This window comes from Pseudophryne corroboree, chromosome 11 (genome assembly GCF_028390025.1).
Source record: "Pseudophryne corroboree isolate aPseCor3 chromosome 11, aPseCor3.hap2, whole genome shotgun sequence".
Lineage (NCBI taxonomy): Eukaryota > Metazoa > Chordata > Amphibia > Anura > Myobatrachidae > Pseudophryne > Pseudophryne corroboree.
Genome location: NC_086454.1, coordinates 42,424,437 through 42,446,539, shown reverse-complemented (window position 1 = coordinate 42,446,539; position 22,103 = coordinate 42,424,437). Strand labels below are relative to the sequence as shown.

Below are 22,103 nucleotides of genomic sequence, written 5' to 3'. Positions count from 1 at the left end.
ATCTATATAAATATACATGTATATATGAGAAATAATAACTTTGAACATCAAGTCCTCTTAGTGGTAATAGAATCATTGACACTGTATACAGTATATGGGTATTCTGCACATGGTAATGTCCTCAGTATGCAATGCTCCATGTCTCACGCTTCTTACACAGATCCTCGTTTTAATGGGCACCGATCAGTTCTCACAGACACTATTAGGCAGGTAAGTGGAAGGTGAGTTGCACATTACAGTACTTACCAGTGTCACTACCTCTGCTCCTCCATGGGCTGTGGTGTGAGTGGGTATCTGCGGTTGGTATGTTATGTGTATGATATATAATAAAAATCACTTGTGTGCTTCATCTAAAATGTATTTTTACTGTATTACCATCATACAATTAACCATCTCTAAATGAAGTAAAATAGACATAGGAGGACTGGCAGCCATATGCACAGACCCCATTGGCTGCTTTCTCCTGTTCATATCTCTCCTTGCTAATCCTAGCGTGATTGGTCAGTGGTGATAGTGGACCAACGCGTTTCGTCATGTGTGTTATTTCCTCAGTGGGTGTGGCTGTGCTGCTACGATCTCTCAAATATCTCTCTCTCCAGCTTTTGATAACTTCTTATTGGTAATCTTCTGTGTTTGTCATGCATGCCTTTACCTATCTCATAACTTCGAGAATTGCTTCTATTTCATTGCTATGGCCACTCTGTAGCTGCATTGTCATAGGACGTCCTGTTGCATCACCATGGTAACTTTTACGTTGGCCTATACTTCAGGCTCTGATACTAGTTGTAAATTCTCCTTTATGGTGATCAAATGCAATGGTTAAGGTTCCTGTTGGTTGTCCTCTAGTGGTCACCTAACGTTTCTCCTTCTGTACTTTAGTCACTATAATTGCTCAGCATTGTTTGTGCGACATCCATAACTGCGGTGCAGCCTTTATTTTCCATATTGTACCAATTTTGTTCCTAATGATAACTTCTATGTTGGAATTTCTTTGTTTCTATATTGTATTTTAGCCCTTGTAGCTTATAGGGCTGAATGTAATAACTCTGAGAAGCAGGAAGTGCAGGAATTTGTGCGAGTCTGGTGATTATTAAAGCGGCAATCATTTATAGCATGTGTCCTGCTATAGCTTATATACCCTATAACGTATGTTCTTGGGTTCATACTATTTTGGTTTTGCACACCCTAAATTATCTTTGTATTATGCCTTACATGCTACTCAGTTTTGCATGCTTAACTGTGCACACAATTATATTTTTTATAGATCTATATTTAGACCTCTGGGTTGTAAGGTTTTAAGTTTGAGTTCCCAATCGTCTCTCATTTTTGTACATTTTAGCCCAAAATCCCCTCTTTGCTAATTAGGTTGTATCTGCTCAGTGGTTATAAGTCACAAAGCTTCAAGGTTGCAGTCATGTTTTTCCCTGAAATGTTGGGAGGCACTATGTTGCTGAAATCCATTCTTACGTTACTTATACGTACCCTTGTTCTTCTTTCCATAGGTCTGTCCCACGTACTGCCAATTGCAGCAGCAGATATACAGTATTCTGTTGGTGGAGTCACAGGTAAGTTTCTGCTTTATTGTGTACGGTTTGGTTTGATGGAGGGGGGCTGGCCTGCACACCCTAACTTCAAACATAATAAGAGGTGCTACCATGCTGAGACTTGTAGTGGCACACAGAAAATTGCTGGTGCACACTTCAAACATTAAGGGGGAGATTCAAATGTTTGAAAAATAAGATTTTAAACCTACTGGTAAATCTTTTTCTCCTAGTCCGTAGAGGATGCTGGGGACTCCATAAGGACCATGGGGTATAGACGGGCTCCGCAGGAGACATGGGCACTCTAAGACTTTAGATGGGTATGAACTGGCTCCTCCCTCTATGCCCCTCCTCCAGACCTCAGTTAAAGAACTGTGCCCAGAGGAGATGGACAGTACGAGGAAAGGATTTTTGTTAATCTACGGACGAGATACATACCAACCCACACCATACACACCGTACAACATGGTATATACTAAACCAGTTAACAGCATGAACAAAAACAGTATCAGTCAAAGACCGATTCCAACTGTAACATAACCCTTATGTAAGCAACAACTATATACAAGTCTTGCAGATTTAGTCCGCACTGGGACTGGCGCCCAGCATCCTCTACGGACTAGGAGAAAAAGATTTACCGGTAGGTTTAAAATCTTATTTTCTCTTACGTCCTAGAGGATGCTGGGGACTCCGTAAGTGCGGATGACTCTGCAGCACCGACTGAGCAAACATGAGGTCCTCATTAGCCAGGGTATCAAACTTGTAGAATTTTGCAAAAGTGTTTGAACCTGACCAAGTAGCTGCTCGGCAAAGCTGTAATGCCGAGACGCCTCGGGCAGCCGCCCAAGAAGAGCCCACCTTCCTAGTGGAATGGGCCTTTACCGAATTTGGTAATGGCAATCGAGCCGTAGAATGAGCCTGCTGAATCGTGTTACAGATCCAGCGGGCAATAGTCTGCTTAGAAGCAGGAGCGCCAACCTTGTTGGCTGCATACAGGACAAACAGTGCCTCTGTTTTCCTAACCCGAGCCGTCCTGGCTACATAGATTTTTAAGGCCCTGACTACATCCAGGGTTGGAATCCTTCAAGTTACCCATAGCCACCGGCACCACAATAGGTTGATTCATATGAAACGACAAAACCACCTTAGGTAGAAATTGAGGACAAGTTCTCAACTCTGCTCGATCCACATGGAAAATCAGATAGGGGCTCTTGTGAGACAAACCCGCCAATTCGGACACCCGCCTCGCAGATGCCAAGGCCAACAACATGACCACTTTCCAAGTGAGAAATTTTAATTCAACCGTTTGAAGAGGTTCAAACCAGTGTGATTTAAGGAACTGTAACACCACGTTAAGGTCCCACGGTGCCACTGGGGGCACAAAAGGAGGTTGGATGTGCAGCACTCCCTTTACAAAAGTCTGGACTTCTGGGAGAGAAGCCAATTCCTTCTGAAATAATATAGATAAGGCCGAAATCTGCACCTTAATGGAGCCTAACTTTAGGCCCATATCCACTCCTGTCTGTAGAAAATGGAGAAAAAGACCCAGCTGAAAATCCTCCGTAGAAGCATTCTTGGCTTCACACCAAGATACATATTTCCTCCAGATACGGTGATAATGCTTCGCCGTTACCTCCTTCCTAGCTTTGATTAGAGTAGGGATGACTTCCCCCGGAATACCTTTCCTAGCTAGGATTTGGTGTTCAACCGCCATGCCGTCAAACGTAACTGCGGTAAGTCTTGGAACACACAGGGCCCCTGTTGCAACAGGTCCTCCCTGGGAGGAAGAGGCCACGTATCTTCTGTGAGCATTTCCTGAAGATCTGAATACCAGGCCCTTCGAGGCCAATCTGGAACTGTGAGTATTGTCTGCACTCTTGTTCGTCTTATGATTCTCAATATTTTTGAGATGAGTGGAAGTGGAGGAAACACATAGACCGACTGAAACACCCACGGTGTCACTAGGGCGTCCACCGCCACTGCCTGAGGGTCCCTCGACCTGGAACAATACGTCCAAAGCTTTTTGTTGAGGCGTGGCGCCATCATGTCTATTTGAGGAAGTCCCCAACGACTTGTTATTACTGCAAAGACTTCTTGATGAAGTCCCCACTCTCCTGGATGGAGATCGTGTCTGCTGAGGAAGTCTGCTTCCCAGTTGTCTACTCCCGGAATGAAGACTGCTGACAGAGCGCTTACATGATTTTCCGCCCAGCGAAGAATCCTGGTGGCTTCTGCCATTGCTGCTCTGCTCCTTGTCCCGCCCTGGCGGTTTACATGCGCCACGGCTGTGACGTTTGACTGGATTAGAACGGGTAGGTTGCGAAGAAGATTCTCCGCCTGTTGTAGGCCGTTGTATATGGCCCTTAATTCCAGCACATTGATGTGTAGACAAGCCTCCTGGCTTGACCATATTCCCTGAAAATGTTTTCCTTGTGTGACTGCTCGCCATCCTCGGAGGCTCACGTCCGTGGTCACAAGAACCCAATCTTGAATGACGAACCTGCGACCCTCTAGAAGGTGAGCACTCTGAAGCCACCACAGGAGAGATACCCTGGCCCTGGGGGACAGGCTAATCCTCCGATGCATTTGTAGATGGGACCCTGACCACTTGTCCAGAAGGTCCCACTGAAAAGTTCTCGCATGGAACCTGCCGAACGGAATGGCCTCGTAGGCCGCCACCATCTTTCCCAATACTCGAGTGCATTGATGAACTGACACTCTTTTCGGTTTCAGCATGTCCTTGACCATGTTCTGGAGTTCCTGGGCTTTTTCCACTGGAAGAAAAACCCTCTTTTTTTTCCGTGTCCAGAACCATGCCCAAAAATGACAGCCGAGTTGTCGGAACCAACTGCGACTTTGGTAGATTTAGAATCCAGCCGTGTTGTTGTAGTACTCTCAGGGAGAGAGAAGCATTTTTAAGTAACTGATCTCTTGATCTTGCCTTTATCAGGAGATCGTCCAAGTATGGGATAACTGTGACCCCTTGCTTGCGCAGGAGCACCATCATGTCCGCCATTACCTTGGTGAAAATTCTCGGGGCCGTGGAAAGCCCAAACGGCAACGTCTGAAACTGGTAATGACAATCCCGTACAGCGTATCTCAGGTACGCCTGATGAGGCGGATATATAAAGACATGAAGGTGACAAAGCCTAATATATATCCTATATAAAACACGATAAAAGGTTGAGAGACTCAGTACGCTATTAGAGTAAGTGGTACCGTAAGGGTACGTACTCAGCGTAGCGGACGCTTAGCGGTGGACGAGACGCACAAGCGGCACGTTCGCTCACGGCTTAATGCGTAAAGGCAAGCACGCTATAGGCTGCCGACTAACGTAATGATACGTTATCAGTGTAGCGGACGCTCGAGACCACGAGGAGATCACGAGCGGCGCTGACGCTCACAGAGTTAAACCTTTGTAACAATATCCTAAACAATGTACTTATATTGTAAACCTTTGTGCAGTGATAAGGTGTAAATGCAACACAGTGTAACCTTGTTAGTTAGAAAGCTGTATGAGCGATTCTTACGCTCTGAGAACCCTTTAGCAATATAATAAACACTCAAATACCGGTCTAAGGGTCTAACACCTTTTAAGGGAATGAATGAACGTTCAATCGCAAAAGAATACACAATACAAGTTATACACTACCAAACTAACATAAAATACCTAACCGAGTTACTACACGTTAAAATACAACAAAGACACAATTACATTTAAGGGGGAAGGAGAGAGAGAAATGGCTTACAACAAATAGGAGATAAATATGGTTGCAGAGAACTTATGCACAAGGGGAACAATCGCAAGCGCCTTTCTGGATATCCAGCTCCCGATTATCAGTGATGAGAACCGTTGAGAAGAGTAGAGAGCTGGCCCAGATCGGCTTGTCTTTATATACACTTACACACAGTACAGTACAATGGTCCCTACATTCTTATTGTTCATTGGACACAGGAATTCGTCTCTGCATTATAACAAAAGGTCATAGGTTGGTTCATACAGGTGGGCTGTGACTATTTCAAACTGCTCAGGTGGGAGGGAAACTGGGTTTCCCGCCGCATGGGTAATAAAGTGCAAATATAGTAAATGTCCATAAACTTCTTATGTCCATAACTATACGCACGAGCGAGTAATCCGCTTCAAACCAACACCGGAATATTGCTAATTATATTCTCTTCCGATGGATACTAAACACCACTGTGTAACCCCTGTCTGACCCTTCGTATCAAACAAAGAGGAATCTCTCTGTCCCCGAACATGCTATATTAACTAAACTTTCAGATTCTATCAAAGGGACCATAATCTACAAAATACATTATATGACTAAATTATGTTACGATTGAGTCGCCCGCTAGACGCACACAAACTCTACCGTAAATGCGCATACCGCGCGCCCGCGAGTGCACGCGACCGCGAGTATACGCACGCACGGGAGAGCTCATGCTCGTGCAGCGGGCACACGCATGAGGTGCATATATGGCAATGTGCAGCGTGATATTTTTCTGACTTTGACAAAGGTATGCATCCTTTATGTCTAGTGACACCATAAAATCCCCCCCTTCCAGGCTGGAGATCACTGCCCGGAGAGATTCCATCTTGAATTTGAACCTTTTCAAATATAGGTTCAGGGATTTTACATTCAGAATTGGTCTGACCGAGCCATCCGGCTTCGGGACCACAAATAGAGTTGAATAAAACCCTTTCCCCTGTTGCACTAGGGGAACCTTGATAATCACCTGCTGTTGACACAGCTTTTGTAATGGCAGCTGAAACTATTTCCCTCTCTGGGGGGAGAAGCTGGCAAGGCCGATTTGAAAAATCGGTGTGGAGGCACATCTTCGAACTCCAGTTTGAAGCCTCGGGATAAAATTTTGACCACCCAAGGATCCAAATCCGACTGAACCCAGACTTGGCTGAAGAGCCGAAGACGTGCCCCCACCGGTGCGGACTCCCGCAGCGGAGCCCCAGCGTCATGCGGTGGATTTTGTAGAGGCCGGGGAGGATTTTTGTTCCTGGGAACTAGCCGTAGCTGGTGTCCTTTTCCCTCTACCTCTACCTCTGGCGAGGAAGGAAGAGCCCCAACCCTTTATGAACTTATGCGACCGAAAGGACTGCATCTGGTATTGAGGTGTTTTCTTTTGCTGTGGGGGAACGTAAGGCAAAAAAGAAGACTTACTCGCGGTAGAAACCAGGTCCGCGAGGCCCTCCCCAAATAAAACTTCACCTTTGTAAGGCAAAGCCTCCATATGTCTCTTTGAATCAGCATCACCTGTCCATTGACGGGTCCACAGGGACCTTCTAGCAGAAACTGCCATGGCATTGTCTCTTGAACCCAACAGCCCAATATCTCTCGCAGCCTCTCTCATATATAACGCTGCGTCCTTAATGTGACCCAAGGTCAACAAAATACTATCTTTATCTAGGGTGTCAACGTCAGATGACAAGTTATCTGCCCACACTGCATTTGCGCTACCCACCCATGCTGACGCTACTGCCGGTCTGAGTAGGGCACCCGTAGTTGCATAAATTGATTTTAAGGTAGTTTCCTGTCTGCGATCCGCAGGATCCTTGAGGGCTGCCATGTCCGGGGACGGTAGTGCAACCTTTTTGGACAAGCGCGTCAAGGCCTTGTCCACCGTGGGCGAGGATTCCCACCATAACCTGTCCTTTGAGGGGAAAGGATACGCCATAATAATTCTCTTGGGAACTTGCAGTCTCTTGTCTGGAGTTTCCCAAGCCTTTTCAAATAAAGCGTTCAGCTCATGAGATGGGGGAAACGTTACCTCAGGTTTCTTTTCCTTAAACATGCAGACCCCCGTGTCAGGGACAGAGGGGTCCTCTGTGATATGCAAAACATCTTTTATTGCCATAATCATATATTGAATACTCTTGGCCACCCTTGGGTGCAACCTTGCATCATCATAGTCGACACTGGAGTCAGAATCCGTGTCGGTATCAGTGTCTGCTATCTGGGAAAAGGGACGTTTATGGGACCCTGAAGGGTCTTGTGACACAGTCAAAGCCATGGATTGACTCCCTGCTTTGTCCTTGGACTCTGCTTTGTCCAATCTCTTATGTAATAAGGTCACATTAGCATTTAAAACATTCCACATATCCAACCAATCAGGTGTCGGCTGTGCCGACGGAGACACCACCACCATCTGCTCTGCATCCTCCCTAGACGAGCCTTCCGCTTCAGACATGTCGACACACACGTACTGACACCCCCACACACACTGGGATATATGAATATGGGGACAGCCCCCCAATAAGGCCCTTTGGAGAGACAGAGAGAGAGTATGCCAGCACACACCCAGCGCCACTAGATACTGAAAACAAAGTCCCAGCCTGAATAGTGCTTTTTATATATAATTTGCACCAAATAAATGTGCCCCCCCCCCCCCCCTCATTTTTTGTCCCGTTACCTGTTCAGCAGGGGAGAGTCCGGGAGCAGCTTGTCTGCAGCATGCTGTGGAGAAAATGGTGCTAGTTAATGCTGGAGGATTAAGCCCCACCCCCTCGTTGGCGGGCTTCGGTCCCGCTCATTTGTTTATACTGGCGGGGGTTTTATAACATACTGCCTCCGCAGTATCTAATAATGGTGCCAGTTTAATGTGAGGTAATTATTGCTGCCCAGGGCGCCCCCCCCCAGCGCCCTGCACCCTTGCTGTGCCTTGTGTGTGTCTGTGGGAGCAATGGCGCGCAGTGCGACCGCTGCGTGGTACCTCTCTGAAGATCTGAAGTCTTCTGCCACCTTTGAAGTCTTCTTACTTCATATACTTACCCGGCTTCTATCTTCCGGCTCTGTGAGGAGGACGGCGGCGCGGCTCTGGGACGAACAGCAAGGACGACACCTGTGTTCCGACCCTCTGGAGTTAATGGTGTCCAGTAGCCTAAGAAGCAGAGCCCATCAGTCCAGGAAAGTGGTCTGCTTCTCTCCCCTCAGTCCCACGAAGCAGGGAGCCTGTTGCCAGTGTGGTACCCTCAGGTTAACCCCTTATGGCAATGTGCTTACCAGAAATCCGCTTCGCGATGATACTTCTATTCTCTTCGCGGAGAGGTCTGAAGGTATGAGTAACACACTTTTGAATATGGAAAACAACGTTCATTAATAATGCAGGTGTATTTATTTCAAGAACCAGTGCATGCGATATAGCCTGTACACTAGTACAGTAGGTACTCAGTATAATACAACAATGATGCCTTTAAGCACAAACAAGACACTAATCAATTATCACAACTATGCTTAATTACTGTATAAACATTAGCATCGGGTACCCAAACACACACAACCTGAATAGTGACCAAATGTTGCTTTTATACCTGTGCACAGGATTTTTGGATTGCAATCCTTTGATAACAACTTGATTTCCATGTAATATGTAGGGACTGGCAAGTATCGTGTAAATGTCACCAATTGCTGTATCTAGGAGGAGCCCCAACAGATCACTATTCAAATTGGAGATCCCAAACTGGTAGTCTGCTGAATTTCCTCTCTGTATGAGGGATATAGTCTTGTTAATCTCTATTTGTTCTCAGGTGGTGCCCGCAGTGTGGAGAATCACTTCTAAATGCTCAATGTATAATCAATGTCAGTTTCACTGAGATAGCAGTGATTTACCTTGTAAGGCAGTGTTCAGTCATTCGTGACCAGAGTCTCTCTCTTATATAGGCTGCCAGCCTTGTAGTCTACGGAGGGGCAGAGGGGGGCCTTTATATTACTTCACTCTTCTTTAGAGGCTAATTATGAGTCTTTACACCAGGACGCAGCTGTTTAGTATAGTGTATGCAGAGCCGGCCTTAGGCATAGGCAAACTAGGCAAATTCCTAGGGCATTTGGTATGCTTAGGGGCACCAGCAGGTTCTGCTGATTAAAATGATATGCAGCATGCCTATATTCTGTGTGTGACAGCTGCTGTATCTGCATACAAAATGCTACGTTGCAATGTATTCCTGGAAATCACTGAAATGTAGCATTTCGTATGCAGATACAGCCGCAGTAGCACACAGAATATAGGCATGCTGCATATTATTTTAAACAGCAGAAGCTGCTTGTGTATCCTAACCACATAGTAATGCAAATAAGATGCATTTTCATAAACAAAAGGCGCCCAACTTTAGCAGAGCTGCCAGCTGACTCATGCCAGGCATCTCCTGCAGAACTAGCGGCGGTGCTAGGGGGCACCAGCCAAAATCTTGCCTAGGGCATCATATTGGTTAGGGCCGGCTCTGAGTGTATGAGACTGTCCCAGTCATTAGGCTACTCCAGAACTCAGTGGCTAACTTAGCCAGACTCGCGTGTCCACTGTCCTATGACTGTAGTGATGATCTGTTTACTCCGGGGCTCCACCCCACACGAACTCCGTTGTCTCACCGTGCAGCGCTGTTTCTCCTCTGTGCATAAGAACTATTGCTGTCTCCGTATGAGCTGCAGTAAATCACAGCCTGTGGAATGTTTACTTCAAACCACGCTGATCACTGCTTGAATCTCTCAGACCCTCTACGTTTCACTTTGGCAGATGCAGGCTTTCTCAGCATACTGGCGTCTGACGTCACATCCCCCTCTGCAGCCTATAAATCCTCTGCCCTTTTGAAGATTTTTCATTGTTCTGGTGATCGGAGTGTGATTGACAGGATGTGGGTGTTTCTGGGCGGAAACTGACCGTTTTCTGGGTGTGTGCGTAAAAACGCAGGCGTGTCAGGGAAAAACGCGGGAGTGTCTGGAGAAACGGGGGAGTGGCTGGGCGAACGCTGGGTGTGTTAGTGACGTCAAACCAGGAACGAAAAGGACTGAACTGATCGCAGTGTAGGAGTAAGTCTCGAGCTACTCAGAAACTGCTAAGAAATTTCTATTCGCAATTCTGCTAATCTTTCGTTCGCAATTCTGCAAAGCTAATATTCACTCCCAATAGGCGGCGGCTTAGCATGTGCAAAGCTGCTAAAAGTAGCTAGCGAGCGAACAACTCGGAATGAGGGCCTTAGATTGGCTAAAAGTGTGAGCCCTCCTACCACGGCAAGGCAAACTTTTATCAGGTGGGTCCCTACAGCCCTAATATTGACACAGTATATAGTATATATTTATCCAGAACTTACCTTTCATAGTGTCCATTCTAATGTATAGACTGCTTTGCTCAGAAACCTTATTACTAATCCATGTTAAATTGTAGAGTTTATTATAATTATTCTGATTATCAGTAATCTTAGTGTTTCAAGTGTGCACCTGCATTTTTCTTTTTTCTTCTTTTTTTCTGCGTGGTTAAGTTTGATGTAAAGCTTACTGTGGGGTTTGTGCTTCTGTATCACAGGTTCCTGCAGTTACAGCATTCTCTGCAGTGGAATATACCCCACGTTTTCTTTGTAACTGAGGTTTGAACTAATTCTTTATTATTCCTAAAATGGCTCTTATCTGGTCTCTGTTTTAAATCGGGGGCTTACTACATCTGATTTTTGCTGGAAAGTTTCTGAGTTGTGTGTCCTTATGTAATATATGTCAGTCTTGGTTTTGTTCGCCAGTCATTGTGGATTGGATGCGGCACTGGTCAGGGCTGCCATCAGAAATTGTGGGGCCCAGGACAGCCTGATTGGGCAGTTCCCCCCATCATTTTCCTCACCCCCCACATCATCATCCCCACCCCACCGTCCAGGGCCGTAACTAGGTGTGTGCGGAGTGTGCACCGCACATAGCGCTGTAGGATAGGGGGCGCTGTTGGCAGGACTTGTCAATTATCTGTTTTCAATACTTTTACTTGCAGCTTCCCCCCTTTTTATACCCCAGCAACTCACTTAGAATTTACATAGAAAGATACAGAATTCTAACTAATTTAAGCTTACCTTGTACTTTGAAAATGTGATCAGCATTGCAGCTGAGCAGATCTATGTAGTGTGTGGCTGCTAGGGATTGGATGTGTGTCTGCACATTACATAGATCTGGTCAATTGCAATGCTGATTATTTTTTCACAAAGTACAAGTAGCTTCTTATTGTTAGAAATCTCATAGTTTCTATGCAGGATCAAATAGACCAATGAGCAGGGTGTTTGACTGGAATGCAACAGGTTATAGGTTTGAATCCTGGGTATGGCAGTATATTAAAATGTGTTATTTAAAAAAGGGTATTGTAACTAAATAACAGTGAGTTCTCAAGTTAAGTGCATGAATGTGGTGTAAAGAGGATTCGTATACAAATCCATTTTCTTGCACTGTTCCATACATGTGTGTGTATGGGTTGGGTTCGTTTCACTAGTCACCTTACCGACACCAGGATCCTGGTGGTTAGATGGCCGGCAGGGGTGGCGAGCGCAACGAAGCCCCTTGCGGGCTTGCTGTGCTCACCACAGGTTCTATTCCCACTCTATGGATGTCCACGATACCCATGAGTGGGAACAGTCCCTGTTGGTCGGCATGCCGACTGGTGGGCTGGTCACCGGCCAGGATCCCGGCGTCGGTATTGTGCATGGGCTTTGGGATCAATTTTGTCATGCCCCTTCCCCACGAGGCATGCGCCTTATGCCTCTATAGGAAAAATAGGTGAGGGAGGAGGCGCCAATTCAGTTTCTGACACAGGGCACCAAAAAGTCTGCTTACGGCTCTGCCGCCATCATTTCCCACGCCTCTTTCATCATCATCCTCCTCCCACAGCCCCTGACATCACATCCTCCCCACCCCACCATCACCTCCCCCCACCATCATCCCCTCCTCACCCCACCATCATCTCCAGCAAGCACAAACCTATGCACTTTACCGTTCACCCATTACTACATCTGTACATTCCTATATGGACATATATAGAAGCTGCCTAAGCGCACCTAAAGAAACGCTCTGCAGCTCCAGCCTCTCTTTCTACCCCTCCTCCCTTTGCAGCCCCCACAGCTTACTGTTCTGGGCACCAGTTGCCAGTGCTGGGAGAAAGTCACAGGAATGAGGAGGGATGCAGGCAGGATGCGGCGCTCAGTCCGGCTTTGGTAATAAGCATAGAAGTGAAATGATAGTCACCAAATAATATGTATCCAGGTGTAACGGACTCTAATGTAATTCTAGGGAATGTCATAGTGATTGGCAATTGTAGCACAGAATGTCTATACGTCCCGTACCAGTATCTTCTTATGTTGTACACTACAGTATACGGTGGTGATTATGTATACTCTCCTCACCCACTGTATCCAGCCAGACTGAATATTAATGGAAAATCCTTTTGGGGCCAAAATCTCCTCCTGGCCAATTCGGTTGTTCACTGTCACTTGCTATAAATCTCAAACCTTCAGGGTTACAGTCATGTTTCTCTGCATTATGTCGCTGAAATCCTTTTCTTATATTACTTATATGTTCCCCTGTTCTTTCTACCCATAGATCCTACTGTCCGCCCCGCGTGCTGCCAGTTGGAGCTGCATCCAGCAGATATACAGTGTTGTGTTGGTGGAGGCACAGGTCAGTCTCTGTCTTATCGTGTACGGCTGTTTGGTTTGGTTTGATGTGAAGCTTATGGTGGGTTTTGTGCTTCTGTGTCCCAGGTTCTTCAGGTTACAGCATTTTCCGCAGTGGATGATCCGCCCGTTTGCTCTGTAACTGAGGTTTGTAGTAATTCTTTATTACTCCTAAAATGGGGGTAATTCCAAGTTGATCACAGCAGGATTTTTGTTAGTAATTGGGCAAAACCATGTGCACTGCAGGGGAGGCAGATATAACATGTGCAGAGAGAGTTAGATTTGGGTGTGGTGTGTTCAATCTGCAATCTAATTTGCAGTGTAAAAATAAAGCAGCCAATATTTACCCTGCACAGAAATAAAATAACCCACCCAAATCTAATTCTTTCTGCACATGTTATATCTGCCTCCCCTGCAGTGCACATGGGCCCTCATTCCGAGTTGTTCGCTCGGTAAATTTCATCGCATCGCAGCGATTTTCCGCTTAGTGCGCATGCGCAATGTCCGCACTGCGACTGCGCCAAGTAAATTTGCTATGAAGATAGGATTTTTACTCACGGCTTTTTCTTCGCACCGGCGATCGTAATGTGATTGACAGGAAATGGGTGTTACTGGGCGGAAACAGGCCGTTTTATGGGCGTGTGGGAAAAAACGCTACCGTTTCCGGGAAAAACGCAGGAGTGGCCGGAGGAACGGGGGAGTGTCTGGGCGAACGCTGGGTGTGTTTGTGACGTCAAACCAGGAACGACAAGCACTGAACTGATCGCAGATGCCGAGTAAGTCTGAAGCTACTCTGAAACTGCTACGAGGTGTGTAATCGCAATATTGCGAATACATCGTTCGCAATTTTACTATGCTAAGATTCACTCCCAGTAGGCGGCGGCTTAGCGTGTGCAATACTGCTAAAATCGCCTTGCGAGCGAACAACTCGGAATGAGGGCCATGGTTTTGCCCAATTGCTATCAAAAATCCTGCTGCGATCAACTTGGAATTACCCCCATGGTTCTGATCTAGTCTCTGTTGTAAATCAGGGACTTTGGTGTATTATTGTATATAAGGAGCAAGGAGGTCACATAACTTGCAGCTCACTAGTATGTACTCTTCCAAGCTTGCTGATTTAGAATGTTAAGGACTTTGGACCTAATTCAGACCTGATCGCAACAGCAAACTTTTTCTCTAATGGTCAAAACCAAGTGGGGCAGATATAACATTTGCAGAGAGATTTAGATTTAGGTGGGTTATTTTGTTTCTTTGCAGGGTAAATACTGGCTGCTTAATTTTAACACTGCAATTAGATTTCAGTTTGAACACTACCCACCCAAATCTAACTCTCTTGGCACATGTTATATCTGCCCCACCTGCAGTGCACATTGGGGGTCATTCCGAGTTGATCGCTCGCTAGCAGTTTTTAGCAGCCGTGCAAATGCTATGCCGTCGCCCACTGGGAGTGTATTTTAGCTTAGCAGAAGTGTGAATGGTTGTATCGCAGAGCGCCTGCAAAAACTTTTTGTGCAGTTTCAGAGTAGCTCAAAACCTACTCAGCGCTTGCGATCACTTCAGACTATTCAGTTCCGGATTTGACATCACACACCCGCCCAACGTTCGCCCAGCCAGGCCTGCATTTTTTCTGCCACGCCTGCATTTTTCCGCACACTCCTTGAAAACGGTCAGTTGCCACCCAGAAACGCCCACTTCATGTCAATCACTCTGCGGCAAGCAGTGCGACTGAAATGCATCGCTAGACCCTGTGCAAAACTGCATCGGTCGTTGTGCCCATACATCGCACGCGTGCATTGCGCCGCATACGCATGCACAGAACTGCCGTTTTTTTTTGCCTGATCGCTGCGCTGCGAACAAATGCAGCTAGTGATCAACTTAGAATGACCACCATGGTTTTGCCCATTTGCTAACAAATTTGCTGGTGCGATCAACTCTGAATTAGGCCCGCTGATCGCCGCTTCCCCCCTTCAACAAGCAGAAATTGCGATCGCATCGCAATCTCTGCTTGTTAGCAGGAATTAAGGAAGCCTCTTGCAGGAGGCCCGCCGCCATGTTTCCGAATGCGGCGGATGCGTGTGACATCATGTAGCCACCGCGATCATGCCCCCATTTGTGCCGCACCCCCCCCCCCCCCATTTGGCAGCCTCTGCCCCGCAACGCTCCGTCTCCACCCTGGAAATGGAGTGTTGCCTCCCCAATCCCCCCCCCTCCCCCCGCGTGCGTGCTCCGCAACCTTCTCTGGCTGAATAACAGGCAGGGGCGGACGCATCTTCTGCGCCCCCCCCTCCGCAGAAAATGCGGGCGCATGCACAGGACGGGCGCTGTTCATGCGCCCACATCTTTTTGGTATTTTTTGCGGTTGGATTGTGATCTGCGATCAGACCTGAATTATGTCCTTAGAATGTTCAGGACTTACATCCTTATATACTGTACGATCATTGCTTTCTTGACATGTGGTTGTAGAAATTAATCGTTGTATTCTGATAGATTCGCTGTCAGTGAATTTATATGTGATGTAGGGGGTTCTCTCCAAATCCTTGTGTATTTTGGAAGAAATAAAAATCTGGGGTCACTTGTTGTGGGTTATTGAGGAATTCTGACAGGATTTCTCCACTGGGGTCACTTGGTGTGGGTTATTAAGGAATTCATACTCTTATTTGTTGAGGATACCTTCTTCCTTCACTACCTGGAGTGGACTATGAAGGACTTCCTGAAGTGTTGTTGCGGGGTCCTATTTCAATTTACATTATGTGTCTGTGGACCTCATTCAGTAAGGATTGCAGTCTGGCCGATTATCGAATGCAGCATTCTTATTGCACATGCACTAGCAAAAATAGCGACTAAAAAGGTGTACACGTCGTGATCGCAATGCAGCCACTGTTTGACTGACAGGAAGCCGGCGTTTCTGGGCGGAAACCTGCCGTTTTCTGGGTGTGTCTGAAAAAACCCAGGCGTGCCCGGGCATTTTTAAGGAGGACCTCTCACATCAGCGATGACCGCTTCCAGCCTCTTGTGTAACAAAAATTGTGGACGATCTTGCCTGGCGCAGATAGGTAATGTCTTTGAAGTTAATTGCATATGGTTTTGCAATCAGCCCGCATATTGCGATGCATTTGCAATTTTTACGATGGTCATTTTTTCTCTGTTTCTGGGCGGCAACTATTTGAGCGCAGAAACGGCTTCTAAGCAGAATTTGACATTATACTGAATAGGGTTCTGTATCTCCTAATGTCCAATGTGCTTCCTCTACTATTGGGACTTCTTCATCAGTACAATACCCCCTCCCTTCCTCTTCTAATGATTCTCTCTGATTTTGTTAGATTCAGACATTTTTTATATTTGCCAATGTCACCCAGCACCGCCTGTACACGTGTTGGCATAACGTTACCCAGCAGATGCCTTGGGCTTGATGCTAGCCCTGAGTTGGTGTGTGTGTGTGTGTGTGTGTGTGTGTGTGTGTGTGTGTGTGTGTGTGTGTGTGTGTGTGTGTGTGTGTGTGTTTTTGTAGCTTTGTTTGTAAAGAAATACTTTTTTTAGTGTTAACGTTCTTGCAAAAATGTTTCCATCGAAATATGTTTCAAAATAGTTTTTTTTTTATTGGTTGGTTCAAATTTTAGGGGTCAATTTACTAAGCCTTAGATGGAGATAAAGTGGATGGAAATAAAGTCCCAGCCAATCAGCTTCTAACTACCATATTACAGGCTGTGTTTGAAAAATGGCAGTTAGAAGCTGATTGGCTGGAACTTTATCTCCGTCCAAAGCTTAGTAAATAGACCCCTATTCCTTTGTTGAAACGTGAGATGTGGGATTCTGACAGGATTTCTCCACTTAATTGAAAGGTTCCTATTGGTTTAGTGTCAGATTTCTCTGTGATGAGTGTTTTGGATCCCTCTCCTCCCCAATCTCCTCTTCTAGTTTCCTTTTCAGTGTTGTGTTTGTCCCTCCTCCTGTTGTTCTCAGTTGTGTTGATATTGTTGGGTTCTGACTTGTGTCTGGTGTTTTATACACACCTAATTCAAAAAAATTGGGGTCTGTGCTTACAGTCTCCCCATTCCTCTGTGTAAGTTGCCCTCCTCAGTGTAGTCAGGTCTAGGTCCCACCATCCTTGTTCTAGTGATTGTCTGGGCTTGTTTATTTCTTTTGTGTAGATTTAAAATGATTTCATTTTGTCTTCACTCTCTGTGGATTCCTCTAACTACTCTTCCTTATGTGTATCATTTTCTTGTTGCGGCATCTTAGATACTGTAGTTTGCAATGTAGTTATTTCATATACTACAGGTAGTCCTTTGTGAATGTCCTCCTGTAGTTTGTTCCATTCTAAGCTGTAGATGTTTCACAGTAGTCTCATTTCTTTCTCTAGTATTTTGTAAATCCATCAGTGGCCCTATCTAATCTTCAGCGGCAAGAGTCCAACAATCCCATATGCGCTCCTTGTGTTATGCTGCAGGTGTTACTTCCCTGGGCTGCTATAGTCTAGTGCAGAGGTTCCCAGACACGTTCCTCAAGGCACCCAACGGTCCAGGTTGTAGGTATATCCATGGCTCAGCGCAGATGGTTGAATCAAATGGACTGAGCTACTTATTAGGTCACCTGTGGCCAAGCATGGATATACTTTAAACCTGGGCCGTTGGGGTGCCTTGAGGAACTTTTTTGGGAACATCTGGTCTAATGGGCTAAACATAAATGGTAATAGAAGGAGCTGACTTTAGCGCTCTGGATCAGTAACAGTCCGCATAGCGCCTCGTTGTGCCGCCCGCATGTGAGAGGGGTCCAGCCTCTGTGGTACATATAATAACAGAATGCATGCGGCGCTCAGTCCGGCTTTGGTATTAAGCATAGAAGTGAAATGATAGTCACCAAATAATATGTATCCAGGTGTAACGGACTCTAATGTGATTCTAGGGAATGTCATAGTGATTAGCAATTGTAGCACAGAATGTCTATACGTCCCGTACCAGTATCTTCTTATGTTATACACTACAGTACACGGTGGTGATTCTGTATACTCTCCTCACCCACTGTATCCAGCCAGACTGTATATTAAAGGAGAATCCTTTTGGGCCCAAAATCCCCTCCTGGCCAATTCGGTTGTTCACTGTCACTTGCTATAAATCTCAAACCTTCAGGGTTACAGTCATGTTTCGCTGCATTATGTCGCTGAAATCCTTTTCTTATATTACTTATATGTTCCCCTGTTCTTTCTACCCATAGATCCTACTGTCCGTCCCGCGTGCTGCCAGTTGGAGCTGCTTCCAGCAGATATACAGTGTTGTGTTGGTGGAGGCACAGGTCAGTCTCTGTCTTATCGTGTACGGCTGTTTGGTTTGATGTGAAGCTTATGGTGGTTTTTGTGCTTCTGTGTCCAGAGCCGGATTAAGAGGGGGGTCCCGGGGATAAGTACCCCGGGCCCCCTTTTTTTAAAGGGCCCCCCGTCGCCGCCGCAGATCGGAACAGAGATCCGATCTGCGGTATTGCGCTGCACTCCCGGGAGCTCAGCGATTGCTGCCCCTGGCGGCTCTGGCTCCCGGCTCCACTGACTGTCCGCTATCCGGATGGGCTGTGTGGTATGATTGGCATATATGCAACTTCCGCCAACCACGTCTGGGTTTCCGAGCACTTCCGGTGGCTGGAACCAGTGCTGTGGGGTTGTAAGTTTACCCCTGTGATCGGCGGTGCACACGGCGGATGTGGTGACGTGAGTTGCACCAGACGGTGTGCACATCCGGGGGCCGGAAACCAGCGCTGTGAGGCTATTATATTCTCAGCGTGTTCGGCGGTGCACAGGGTGGAAGTAGAGACGTCACTTCTGGTGATGTGGGCTATACGAGATTGATTTAATGAATACTTAAAGGGAAACACACAGTTGCCGGATGCGGAAGTCCATATATGGTATGTGTTGTATTTAGTATGCTAATGTTTTACAGATGTTTGGAGTCTCATCATGATTGCAATAGGTATATATACTCTGTGTGTTGGCATTTGCACTTTAGACAGCCCTGGAGGAAGGTGGCGAATACCACCGAAACGGTATCGTCGGCTGTAACATGTGGGCGCATGTAACCCTAAAAAAGTGATGGATTGGGTGACTATTTACTATACCCACTTTTGCTGTCTGAAAAATTATGGATTTATAGATTGTTCTGCTGAGACATGGTTTTTAAATTAATTAAAAACTGCATATAAATTTGATTGGTGTGCTGGCTACCCGTGCGTCATATTTATTATTATTTTTGACCTTAGGGCCCCCTTGTTTTAAGTACCCCGGGCCCCCCAAAGCCTTAATCCGGCTCTGTCTGTGTCCCAGGTTCTTCAGGTTACAGCATTTTCCGCAGTGGATGATCCGCCCGTTTCCTCTGTAACTGAGGTTTGTACTAATAACCTCTAAAGTGGTTCTGATCTAGTCTTTGTAGTAAATCAGGGGCTTTGGTGTATACTACATCTGGTTTTTGTGGTAAGTTCTCTTTGAATTGTGCGCCGTTATGTAATATATGCCAGTGTCAAGTAAGAATTATATGTATATCATACACATACCAACGGCAGAGTCCCACTCACACCACAGCCCATGGAGGAGCAGAGGAAGTGAGAGCAGCGACACGGGTAATGCACAGCTCATCTTCCACTTACCTGCCTAATAGCGTCTGTAAGAACTGATACTGTTCTCATTAGATAACGTAAGATGCTGTGTAAGAGGTGTGAGACATGGAGCATTGCAAACTGCGGACATTACCGTGTGCAGAATCCCCATATACTATATACAGTGTCAGTGTTTCTGTTACCACTAAGAGGACTTGATGTTGGTTCAGACCCGTACACAGTGCAATTTCCTTTACAGAATCTGGAAAGCGTTTGTGGTGTAAATCTAAATGATGAGGGGTCTCCCCAAAAGTACCTTTCCCCATCCCAGGAAAGAAAAATGAAAGGCTCATTTATTTTATTTACATACTTTTAAGCTACATCTCAACATAATCAGCATTAAGGGCTAAACACTTGTCATAACATGACGCCACTCTCCATGGATAGGAGCCACGATTTCACCTAAGCCTTGGCATTGTCCATGTTGCAATTCAGTTCATCACACAATATTGGTCCAGTTGATGAGCGGCTAATGTCCGCGTTCAAATGGTCCCGAATGCACTTTGCAGTCGGACTCGTTTTGCAGTGGCGGCTCCATAACGCAAGACCACACGTCACTCCAAGCCACAAGCTACTGTACTCGTGTAACCATTGTTATTCCCCTGCAATAGGGAAACTTACTTTTGAGAAACCCCTTGTAGATTAAAGCAATTGTGCCAGTTCCATGTATTTGGGATTGTAGTAAAGACACATTTGATGTGGCTTTTGCTTTCACAACCCTTGACATTGAAAAGGGGTGGATGGGGCGTGTAACTTCCAGGTAAGATCCCCGGTGGGCTGCGAGGACGGTGGGACCACCTGTCGCATGGGGTCCAGCCCTCAGTAGTGCTTCAGCTTTCTCGTATGCCAAGTAGCTCACCGGTGCCTGTCAGTGGCCCACCCAAGGAGAAGCACCAAGCTACTGTCATCGCAAGAAGAGGCTGTCTTCTCCTGAGACAGAGAGCTCCTCCAGTCCAAGACAGAAATATACAACAGACACGCATCGGAGGTAGAGCAGTCAGCGTCCAGTAGTCTGGTGTAAGTGACCTAGAGGGACAGGAGGTTGGAGTGACAGGGCAAGAGGATTAACTGACAGGGGGTAGGAGGTTGGAAAGACAGGGCAGGTGGCTGGAAAGACAAGGTAGAAGGCTGGAGTCACAGTCGGGAGGAGTGACAGGAGATAAGAGACTGGAGTGACATGGCAGGAGGCTGGAGTGTCAGGAGATACGAGACTGGAGACATAGGGGACAGGAGGCTTGAGAGATATGGGGCGTAGGAATTTGGAGTGACAGAGCAGGAGGCTGGAGAGACGGGACAGGAGCCTGCAGTGGCAGGAGGTTAGAGAGATGGGGCAGAAGGCTGGAGGAACAGGAAGCTGGAGTGACAGGGGGCAGGAGGCTAAAGTGACCTTGGGCAGGATGGTGAAGAGACACAGTAGGCTGGAGGGGGCACAGGGGACAGGAGGTGACACAGAGGCCACGAATCTGGTTGAGCCTCTGTTGTATGATCATGACATTGGATATATTTCTACACAAAGATACATCTCCCGACATGTGATGTACATGAATAGTGAATAGCGGCTGAAGACACTGTCTGCCCTGGGAGGATCAATTTCTTCAGAGGTTCCCTGCTGCAGAGAAACCACCATATACAGTAGGTAAGGTGTATTTATATATAGTGCACACAAAATACCAGTATATGGGGGTCATTCAGATCTGATTGCTGCTGTGCGTTTTCGCACAGCAGGCGATCAGGTACTAACTGAGCATGCGTATGCACCGAAATGCGCACGCACGTTGGACAACAACAACCTGCATCGCCGGTCAGCGACGGGATGGGGCAAAAATTCCATTTGCACAGGGCATTCGCAAGGTGATTGACAGGAGGAGGCCATATGTGGGTGGCAACTGACCCTTTTCATGGAGTGTCCGGAAATACGCAGGCGTGCCCAATCATTTTCAGGAAGGGTGTCTGACGTCAGCTCCGGCCCCGGTCAGCCTGATGTGATCGCACTGGAGGAGTAAGTCCGGGGCTGCGCAGAGACTGTACAAAGTAGATTTTAGCAGCTCGGCTACACATGCGATCGCACACTTGCACAGCGAATATACACTCCCCCTGGAGGTGGCAACTATCTGAACGCAGGACTGCAAAATTAGCAGCCCAGCGATCAGGTCTGAATGACCCCAAATGTATTTTTTTTTATGGGGGTGCTATTAGAACCTTTCACCCTGGTCCCTAATTGGTCTAAACCGGCCCTGCAAGGAGTGATACACTTGCATGACTGGCAGTCTGCCGACGCCTGCCATAGCAAGCAGAGTGACCCATGACCCCTGTCTGTCTACCCCTCCCCTTTAGAATATAAGCTCTCACGAGCAGGGCCCTCTTCCCTCATGTGCTTATCCTTTCTTACTTTAATAATCTTCAACTGCATCAACTCCAGCAGTCTTCTGCCACCTGATACTTATTCCAGTGTCATCTGCTGATGTAGCTATGTTTAGTTACCCTGTACTTGTCCTATACTGTCATCAACT

At 46.6% G+C, this 22,103-nt stretch overlaps 1 long non-coding RNA gene across 2 annotated transcripts; it reads left to right on the top strand.

Annotated features, from left to right (window-relative positions):
• The first annotated feature begins 1,497 nt into the window (after positions 1-1,497).
• On the top strand, positions 1,498-18,250 carry LOC134969889 (uncharacterized). 2 transcript variants are annotated; one of them, XR_010189549.1, is made up of 5 exons: positions 1,498-1,565; positions 10,848-10,908; positions 12,887-12,964; positions 13,048-13,107; positions 18,172-18,250. It is a non-coding gene; the product is annotated as an uncharacterized LOC134969889 (long non-coding RNA). The 2 variants fall into 2 exon arrangements; XR_010189550.1 differs by lacking the exon at positions 10,848-10,908 and having other exon boundaries at positions 1,499-1,565.
• The last annotated feature ends 3,853 nt before the right edge of the window (positions 18,251-22,103 follow it).